This window comes from Schistocerca piceifrons, chromosome 1 (assembly GCF_021461385.2).
Source record: "Schistocerca piceifrons isolate TAMUIC-IGC-003096 chromosome 1, iqSchPice1.1, whole genome shotgun sequence".
Classification (NCBI taxonomy): Eukaryota; Metazoa; Arthropoda; class Insecta; order Orthoptera; family Acrididae; genus Schistocerca; species Schistocerca piceifrons.
In genome coordinates this window covers 441884452-441895407 of record NC_060138.1, presented here as the reverse complement: position 1 = coordinate 441895407, position 10956 = coordinate 441884452, and the positions used below count along the sequence as shown (strand labels likewise).

The window sequence follows — 10956 nt, the reverse complement described above, 5'->3', positions numbered from 1 at the left end:
GCTAAAGTAGTACTGCATTTCTTGTTAAGGTAGGCCGTGGGTGAAATTTGAGCCGAATTAGATGGGACTTAATCGAAAACTATGCTTTTCAGATACATCTGTACTGACTCGGGCAATATTTCTCGCTTAAGTCAATGGCGGTTCATAACCACACATACGCAGTTGTCTCGCAAACGCCTTATTTTCGCTTCTGTTAGCGTATGCTTTCAGCCGTGACACTTTTCGCCATTAGTTATCGTACAAGATATTCAGAAATACCCGTTACAGATTTGCAGGACTTGGGAGTGAATAATTATACTTTGAACCCATGTGTGGAAACGTGCTGTTTCCGTGCTACAGCCCTTTAAAACATGTTGGCAGCACGACCACATTTACAGGTAATTGATTAGGTGTGACTCATTTTACAATTCCATTTTTAAGCAGAGTTTCGAAAAATTAGAATTAATAGGAGAACACTCGTGATTTTTTGTAGCACTTACCACATATGGAGAAAAGCAGCCAAAAGTGGACCGACTAACTTTTCTTTCATTTGCTTCTTTTATCTAATATTTTGGTTCTATGTATCTTGAAACTGAGGCAGTCAAAAGTTTTCAATTTTTGTTCGATTCCTGCGTTTATTGCAGGAAATAACACGAATAAAATACCGAAAATTGGTTATTTCCCAAACACGGATTTTGAGAGGAGTAACAGGTTAATTGGCTTTGAAAACAAAAACTATATAACCGAAGACCGTTATTTCATAGAGAACTACCGTCCTTACTAGGTGATGTGTAAATGGTAAACGGTTAGGGTTATCAGTTTGAGGACTTGGGCTTCACGTATTTTCTCTACAACGTAGAAAGACTTTTAATTCAGTCGAATGAAGAAACGTAACTGAAAAGTAAGTCGTACACTGTCTCGTATCTCACAGCGTGAATTTCACTACAAAAGGGGCACTTCACGTTAGTGTCCGGCACTCTTTTTGTAGGTCGGGTGACGCATAGAAGTGTCAGCGCACTACAGTGAAATCACATTACAGCTGTGCATATATTTACTGAGTGCGATAAAGTTTTCAAGCGGTGTCAACTCTAGTTAATGTACATATTTAGAGGCAGACTACAGAAATAAGCGTCACTGCAACGTGATACACGTCCGGATGGCTTTTCAGACTGTCATGACGAAGTAATCCCATGTTCTCGCTAAAACCCTGGTCCAAAATCTGCAACTAGCCCGAAGCCTTCAACACTTCTACCTTTTACGTAATTGTGAGTTGTTGGTGTTGCGGTCTTCAGTCCGAAGACTGGTTTGATGCAGCTCTCCATGCCAGTCCATCATGCGCAAAACTTCTTAATAATTATTGAAGTCCGCAGCTCGTGGTCGTGCGGTAGCGTTCTCGCTTCCCGCGCCCGGGTTCCCGGGTTCGATTCCCGGCGGGGTCAGGGATTTTCTCTGCCTCGTGATGACTGGGTGTTGTGTGCTGTCCTTAGGTTAGTTAGGGTTAGGTAGTTCTAAGTTCTAGGGGACTGATGACCATGGATGTTAAGCCCCATAGTGCTCAGAACCATTTGTAATTTGTAAAATTATTGAAACCTACATTGAATCTGCTTGCCGTATTCAAGACTTGGAGAACCTCTAGAACCCCCCTCCTTCCGACCCTACCCCCATTCCCGCACTTATGTTACCAAATGGACAATTTCTTGATGCCTCACGATGTGTCCCATCAACCGATTCTTGTGTAAAAGTTGTGTACTAAATTTTTTTCCACAATTCTATTCAGTACTTCCTCATTTGTTATTCGATCTGCCACCTAATCTTCTTCATTCTTCTACAACACATTTCAAAAACTTCTATCTGCTTTTTGTCTGAATTGGCTATCGTCCACGTTTCACGTCCGTACAAGATGACACTCCAGACAAATACCTTGAGAAAAGACTTCGTAACACTTAAATTTACCTTAGATGATGAGAAAATTCCTTATTTTCAAAAATGCTTTCCTTTCTACTGCCTGTCTGTATTTTACATCTTCCCTAAACGACCATCATCAGTTATTTTGCTGCCCAAATAACGAAACTTTTAGTGTCTCATTTCCTGACATTATTCCCTTAGCATCGTCTGACTTATTTCGGCTATATTCCATTACCTTCGTCTTACTGTTATTAATCTTGATCTGATAATCTCTTTTTCAAGGCACAATCACTTCCGTTCAACTGCTCTTCCGAGACCTTAGTCATTTCTGACAGAAGTACAGTGTTTTTTTTTTTTCCTTTTGTGGGTGGACTTTCAGTGATTGATATATTGCGAGATGTCAAGTCTTTAATCGTTCGCCGACCAGTGTGGCCGAGCGGTTCTAGGCGCTTCAGTCTGGAACCGCGCGACCTCCACGGTCGGAGGTTCGAATCCTGCCTCGGGCAGGAACCATTTTTGAAACCCAGGCAGAGAACATGCTCTTTCCTCTACTGCTAATGAAAGTCATTTTCTTTACACGTACATTTTTCATTGATCTAGTGAAAGAAAAGTGAGACTTTTTCTATGCACCACTACAAGTGCCATCAACAAATTTCAATAATTTTATTCCATCACCCCGAACTGTGATTAACTTTGAAAATTTTTCCTTGGTTTCCTTCACAGCTTACTCAATTTAACATCGAGGACAGTGTACAAACTGGAATATGAGGCGCATATGAAATTAAACTAGATAGACAAGCACTGGAAATAATAACAATTATCGCGACGAAACTGGAAATGAAGGTGATTCTTTAAAACGTAAGTACAGCCGGCCACTGCCATTCATTGCCACACATTGTCTACTAAGGTTTTGAAACATGAAATGTCATTAAAAACAGCTTTCAAACGTTCTTGATAGCAGCGAGGTTGACAGAACATAGCTGTCTGTAGCCCCATGAACGTTTCAGCAACAAAGAGTTGATTGAAGATCGAACGATTATTCGGTACGCGAGTTTATTTTTGCACACTAAAAAAGCTTCGGACAGAATCATATCTCTGTTGTTACGAAGGAAGTGCACCACTACAACTGGCGAAGGCTAGTAAGCAACTGTCGTAACATCGCATATTTTATCGAAAAATGTGATTGCTTGCTGTCATTTGTCATAGTTCTCCAGACGAAGGAAGAGTGGAATAAAGTAGTATTAAGAAGCACTAAAGATGGAGTAAGTATTACATTGGAAGATGCTAAATTAAAGATGTCCGTACAGCACTTGCGTAGTCACAAAGCTCCCTAAATGACAAGTAGATTTCTCTCTAACGTTTCGAGTAGGGCTGTGAGAGATGCTGTGTGAGACTCTTACGGGGCATCGTGGGCATGCACTGGCTTCAAATTCATCAAAATACAGACTTTTGTACCCTAGAAACATCATCGCCATGGCAGCCCTGAGGGCACTGTTCCTATAACACTAGCAGCTTTAGAGTAAAGAATAAGTACAAATAGTGACTAGGGAAAAGCTGTGCTACACTGACACTCGACCCCACATTTCTTGTGCTTCGCACGCACTCGCCTTACCCATTTGGCTTTCTGAACAAGCCTCCAACCCAGACGCAAACTTTTATTTTCACTATCGTTTCGTCCTATTACTTCCGAACAAATACAGATGGTTCCTCATTTCAGAATGGTACCGCCAGAGTACGTATATTCTGACAGTGGATGTAATGGTGGATCCGAGCTTACCACGAAGGACATATACCAAATGAATTAATTTGACTGACGTGAAATACATGGCTTCAAGGAGGATGACTGGAATTAAATGCAGTGACACGTAATATTAGAGCGGACACGCTGGAGAACCACTTTGACAGTCACCGGGAAGTCGGTTTTATACGGTGACCGATGTTTTACAAAATGACGCGGCGACATACCCAGAAAATCTTTATGTTAAAAGCACATCGCATGAATTTTGTTGCCTAAAGGGCTGCAGAACACAGTTCGGGGAATTCGAAGGTGTTTCTCCAAAGACCATGACGATACTTCCAGCCAAAGAGAGCAAATGTTACACAGACCATGGTCTAAATATCTACAAACCATATTTTAGCAACAAAATGAAAGAATCATATTGTACTTTTTTTATATGAGGTGCCATTTGCTTTGCTCCGTCATACATCTATTCAAAAAATGGTTCAAATGGCTCTGAGCACTATGGGACTGAACATCTGTGGTCATCAGTCCCCTGGAACTTAGAACTACTTAAACCTAACTAACCTAAGGACATCACACACATCCATGCCCGAGGCAGGATTCGAACCTGCGACCGTAGCAGTCGCGCGGTTCCGGACTGAGCGCCTAGAATACATCTATTCTTGAGACGGTTCGTAACCTATGAAATTTAAAAAGGGCCAGATACTTTTATTAAATATAAACGATGGTCGTGATACTGGAGTAGTATATAACTTATTGACTGCAATTTCATAATTAATGACGAAAAGCAAACAAATTGTATTTTATATACTAAGATGGTATCTGTTCTTTCGGACATGTCCCAAAGAACAGATAAGGCTCACCGGCTCCTTGACCATCTTCTTCTTCTATGCAGATGCACAAACAGTGCTCGAACTCTTACGGGAATCGGCAACGCGCCGCGAGTAATGAGTATAATGGGAGGGGTGGGGGGGCACTACGAATGTAGTGCGGAGCAATACATTGAGAATGAGGGTTTCGCGGGTGCCAGAGATAAATCCCTGCAGTCGTACTATCCTCTGTGTCCTCGGTGGCTCAGATGGACAGCCGGCACGGTAGCTCAGCGTGTTCGGTCAGAGGGTTAGCTGCCCTCTGCAATAAAAAAACTGAGTTAATCGATCAACAACGAACTTAAACGGATTTCTTACGACGTCCGCCCTGACCAGACGCAACGAATCAAAGCGAACGCCGGCACGATAGCTCAGCGTGTTCGGTCAGAGAGCTGGTTGGCCTCTGTAATAAAAAAAAAAAAAAAAACTGAGTGGAAGGGTCAACAGAACGAACTCTAACGGACGTCATGGGACGTCCGGAACAACCAAACACAACTATCAGAAAGAAAAAAAAAGAGAGATGGATAGAGCGTCTGCCATGTAAGCAGGAGATCCCGGGTTCGAGTCCCGGTCGGGGCACAAATTATCATCTGTCCCCGTTGACGTATGTCAACGCCTGTACGCAGCTATGGGTTTTCATTTCATTGTAAATTGTATTTTGCTCCGCCAGCATTATTAATGGACAAAAACACAATTATTTTTCACGCTTACATCCAAATGAAGACGTTAAGTAAGAATATGTCCCTAATAATTCAATGGGTGTTTAAACGGAGTTTGTACACTCTCTCTCTCTTTCTCTCTCTCTCCCTCTCGCTCTCGCTCTTCCCCCTCTGTCTCCTTCCGTACGTCCGACTCACTGCCGTGCGCTCACGCACGTTAGTCACGGCAGTGTCGTGAACTATCTTTCCACGAGTATGTGATGCACCGGAACAGGAAATCTCGCTATAAACACGAGGCAGTTGGGTCTCGTCACATCACTCAATGTATCACCCTTGTTTGTGTGTGTCATCAGCTTAAAAGACCTTATTGTTTATCACATGAAACGTCACTCACGTAACCACGGAGTATTTCTTGAGAAACACAGAAGACGTAATGGCAGCGCTTGTGTAGATGCGGCCAGGTTGACCAGTTAAATACTGCAATACGCAGACGACACCTTAGCATTCCATCGGATTTGAACCAGACTAAACTGGTCCCTAGATAAATGAAATAGTGAAGCAGTCTGAAACCCTTAATTAATGTAGCTACAACGTTTTTCATGCTTTATTATCTTCCCATACGACAGGAAGGTGGGATGGGTTGAGTCTGGTAATAATAGTACACTGCAAAGTCAGTGCATCAGTAATTTGAGTACCATGAACTGATTTCCCGGCCCACTGATTTGCCGGACATCGAGCGCCTGCAGGAAGCTCATATAGTACGTATTAATAATTTATATTAATTGCATCTCTTGAGTATAAATAACTCTTGTATCTGTGGCCCGTCAAGGTATATGTAATGCAGAAGTACAGACCTTTTTCCTGTCAGGCATTTACCAAGCAAAATTCAAGGTGAAAGGATATCAGTGATAAGATCCACTGATGACATATTATCTTCACTGAAAGTGAAGATGACTTACAGAATCTGTTGAATGGATTGAACACTCTAATGAGTACAGAATGAGAGGAAATTGAAGAAAGACGACAGTAACGGGACGTAACAGAAATGAGAACAGGGAAAAACTTAACATCACATTTTGGGACCACGAAGTAGACGAAATTAAGGAATTCTGCTACCCAGATAGCAAAATAACACATGACAAACGTAGCAAGGACATAAAAAAAAGCAGTCTAGCACTGGCAAAGAGAGCATTCCTGGCAAGAAAGTCTGCCAGTACCAAACATAGACAACCTCATGATACCATGGACCCTGCATGTCAGCAGGGAACTGTTCAACCTGTTGGAGACTCTGTAATGGTGTGGGGCGTGTGCAGTTCGAGTGATGTGGGACCCATTATACGTCTGGATACGACTTTGACAGGTGGCACGTACGTAAGCATCCTGTCTGATCGCCTGCATCCATTCACATCGATCGTGCATTCCGACGGACTTAGGCAATTCCAGCTGGACAATGCAACACCCCACACGTCCATAATTGCTACATTGTGGCTCCAGGAACACTCTCCTGAGGTTAAAGATTTCCGCTGGCCACCAAACTCCCCGGACATGAACATTATTGAGCATACCTCTGACGCCTTGCAACGTACTGTTCGAAAGAGATCTCTAACACCTCGTACTCTTACGTATTTATGAACAGCCCCGCAGGATTCATGGTGTCAATTCCCTCTAGCACTACTTCAGACATTATTTAAGTCCCTGCCACGTCGTGTTGCAGCACTTCTGCGTGCTCGCAGGTACCCTACACAGTATTAGGCACATCTACCAGTTTCTTTGACTCTTCAGTGTACATGTTTTGAATGTAAATTTTTGTTACACACTGCAGTGCATTACAACACCCTTAATTTAGCTTCATATTCCTTGCTACACATACAGGGTGACTCAGGTGCCCCTACCGACGTTTTACGCAAACTGCAGTCTTATATCTGGCCTTCAAAAACCATGCGCGAGATTTTTTACTCTCCCGCTTGCTACCCGCAGACTATCAGTCCTACAGAACAAACGCACTCCGTCTGCAGGCCACAAGTGACCCATCGGGACCATCCGACCGCCGTGTCATCCTCAGTTGTGGATGCGGATAAGAGGGGCGTGTGGTCAGCACACCGCTCTCCCGGTCGTTATGATGGTTTTCTGTGACCGGAGACGCTACTATTCGGTCGAGTAGCTCCTAAATTGGCGTCACGAGACTGAGTGCACCCCGAAAAATGGCAACAGCGCATGGCGGCCTGGATGGTCACCCATCCAAGTGCCGGCCACGCCCGACAGCGCTTAACTTCGGTGATCTCACGGGAACTGGTGTATCCGCTGCGGCAAGGCCGTTGCCACAGAAAAACCGAACAGGTCATTTTTGTAGGAAATTTAATGTAGTACTGAGATACGTTCTCGAAGGAGGCCATGGTTTTCGAGTTATTCGAGAAAAACGTACAAAAGTGGCCGTGAAACGCACGTCCACCGTCACACTGATCGCGAAACATGATTTGAAGTATGGCACTGGCACTGCCTCCTACCACTGCACATACGTTTCCATCTACGCGAGCTCTTCCTGATATTCGGCCTTTTTTGGTATTTATTGACTGGGCTATTACGCCACCAGCATAGTCGGCCATGTCGTTAACATTATTAATTTAAGCGTGCCCTCCTCTTGAGGGTAATTAAAGAAGAACGATTTTTGTAAACGTTACGCTAAAACTAATTACGTTGATAGTTCCATCCAAACTCAATCTTTACAAGCGCATTAGTTTCGTAGTGAGAACGCCTGACGAATACAACTATGTAATTGTTTATTTTGTTGTTGTTGTTGTGGTCTTCAGTCCTGAGACTGGTTTGATGCAGCTCTCCACGCTACTCTATCCTGTGCAAGCTTCTTCTTCTCCCAGTACCTACTGCAACCTACATCCTTCTGAATCTGCTTAGTGTATTCATCTCTTGGTCTCCCTCTACGATTTGTACCCTCCACACTGCCCTCCAATGTTAATTTGTGATCCCCTGATGCCTCAGAACATGTCCTACCAACCGGTCCCTTCCTCTTATCACGTTGTGCCACAAACTCCTCTTCTCCCCAATTCTATTCAATACCTCCTCATTAGTTATGTGATCTACTCATCTAATCATCAGCATTCTTCTGTAGCACCACATTTCGAAAGCTTCTATTCTCTTCTTGTCCATGTTTCACTTCCATACATGGCTACACGCCATACAAATACTTTGAGAAACGACTTCGTGACACTCGATTTTTACACTGTTAAAATTCACGAAATTGTTAGGTAACGTTCACATAAACGTTAATTTTACAATTTTTGTGCTCGGCTAAGGCAGTGGCGTAATAAAGCAAGTCAATGAAGACCACAGAAGGTCGATTGTAGAAAATATTTCGTATTGTCGCAAACTCTTGTACAGTGGCAGGAGGGAGTACGGCCTCTAGCGAAACAGTATCACAGTACAAAATTTAATTACAAAAAGGTCCCGTTCATTTTTTCTATAGAACTAATAATATGTGCTTAGTGAGCAAGAGAATATGAAAACCTCACGCTTGGTTTTTGAACGCCAGGTATAACAGTGCAGGTTTCATAAAACGACATCGGTAGGGCAGCTGGATCACCCTGTACGTACCGCGTTTGTTGATGACCGTGTATAGTTGGGCATTCAAGAATTCATGCTACTTCCATTTGAAATCCATACCACAGCAGCTGATGAGGTTAATCGCGCAACAAGGCAACGTAGGGAAAAAAGACAGGACAGCTATTAAGCGATATGATTGAAGAAAGTACTTGTCATAAGGGAGCTGAGAAATCAACGTCTCAATAATATTTCCAACTGTTTCACAATGAAAATACATTTTCGTTTTTAGGAGAAACACTCAACGAATAAATCTGCAGTTAGATCAAGTTACCATACTGCTTTTCAGCCTGCAAAGGGTTGCTAAGTTTCAATGAGATCCAGGCTATACTGACAGTGTGGAAACTCCGCTACAGTTAGAACTTACACACCTACTGTCTGACGTTTGCGATTTTAGTTTCACAGCGAAATTAATGTCGGAAACTTCTGCTTCTTCAGTATAAATTTTCACGATTTTACAAGTCTGTAGCTACGATTACGTATATGTTTAAATTTTTATGTATATGCTGCTTTTTTTTCGCAGTGAAGGGGACCAAATCCATCCACAGAAGTCTACTGTTAGACTACAACTTCCGAGCGTTTTCTCCGAGTTAGCATTAATCGAAAGGTGGTACCAGACATTGATCCTCTAGTGAAAAGCGTAGGTAGTATTCATTGACATTCTGTGTTTTTATGTTAGACTTATTAGTGCGCCTGTACTGTGAAAAGCCGGTCTGGCTGGCAAGCGCCCCAGGCTCCGAGTAACTGTCACTCCACGCTAGTGTTCCAACCACGCTCGAGTCGTACCTCTTACGCGAGAATTACTATATTTGGTAGGATAATTTAAATAATACAATTTGTTTTCCGAACTCTGGACCTTTATTTTTTACGCTATCAATCAGCTTCCACACAAATGCAAAAATCTTTTCTCAAAACGAGTTTTCAATCTTTTTGAAATCTATACTTTCAGTACGATCAAGGCACATGATTTCCTAATTCGTACCAGGAATAAGGTGTCGGCGACGACTTACTAAACCTGTGGAATAATTTACCAAAACGTCACAATAATTTATTAGAAACTACAAACTTAACGTTACTGCTATTGTTCCACGTAATGAAATCACGCATAAGAAACAAAATATAAATTCTTAACAAAGTGCCAAACTGGCATGTGAAAAAACGGTTGTTCTGAACACAGTTATCAGTGAAATATTTCTTCAGTTTGCTTTCCACACCAGCGTATAGGTCATGTACATCAACCATTACATTTCATAATGTCTTCCTCTCGATCTTTCTTACACATTTGACAAACCAATTCACGCTGTACTTTAATTTTTATTCAACTTAAAGTTTTCATCTTACTGTCTTTTTTACAGGTTTGTGCACAGGTATCTTCTTATTTGCCCTTTCTTTGGCTTCTACTTCCTTACTGTAAGAACGTGACGTTAATTTAAATGTTGGTTTTGATCCTTTCGTACTTTGCTAGATAACTATTGCTATACACGCAACAGGAGATAAAGTGTTCTAGCAAGGCGTTATTTGTTGACTGTTAATTTCGGCAACAGTTGCAATATTGTTTTCGGGTCCACATTCTTGAAACATTGTAGAAGCTCCAGACTGATCATTGAGTGTTACAGCGGCAAGCGGCCTTCCACATTTGAACCATTTTTTTTGTGTGTGTGTGTGTGTGTGTTTTAACTGTCCTCTGTCCGTCCCAGGACAGAGCAGACTTCTTTCGCGATACTTGGCGTCGTCAGTAGCAGTCCCATGCTGCGGGGAGACTGCCCAAGTGCCCACTGCCCTCACAAGTCACCTCGTCACACGCTGCGTGTTCAGGGCCGGGCGGTCCGTGGGAGGAGTGTCTCCAAGTCGCGCCAGGAAAGGACGCGCAGCTGTTAACTCAGTCACTTAAAGCGCGAACCACGCAACCGTAATAATGGAACAATGAGCAGTAGCAAACTTACAGTCGTTACGTAGGAGCACAACTGCTAGTTCCGTGCGCATGTCATTATCTCAGCAAGCCAACAGTTAACGTTGGCGCTTCTATGTGAACGGGATAAAACTGACGAAGAAAGTCGAAGCAACTAAAGCTTGTTTGCTGTTTCTTTAATCACTCGGAAAGAGAAATTCCAAAGTATGAGAAAAAGGTACATTAGGGAAGTTTCTCCAATATCCTCCTCCCCTTGCCAGCTATCACGGTGGCGCCTCCGAG

The 10956-nt window shown here is 42.7% G+C and overlaps 1 pseudogene; it reads right to left on the bottom strand.

The window, feature by feature from the left end:
* Positions 1 to 7355: 7355 nt before the first annotated feature.
* LOC124726710 lies at positions 7356 to 7473 on the bottom strand (annotated as a pseudogene).
* Positions 7474 to 10956: the final 3483 nt, after the last annotated feature.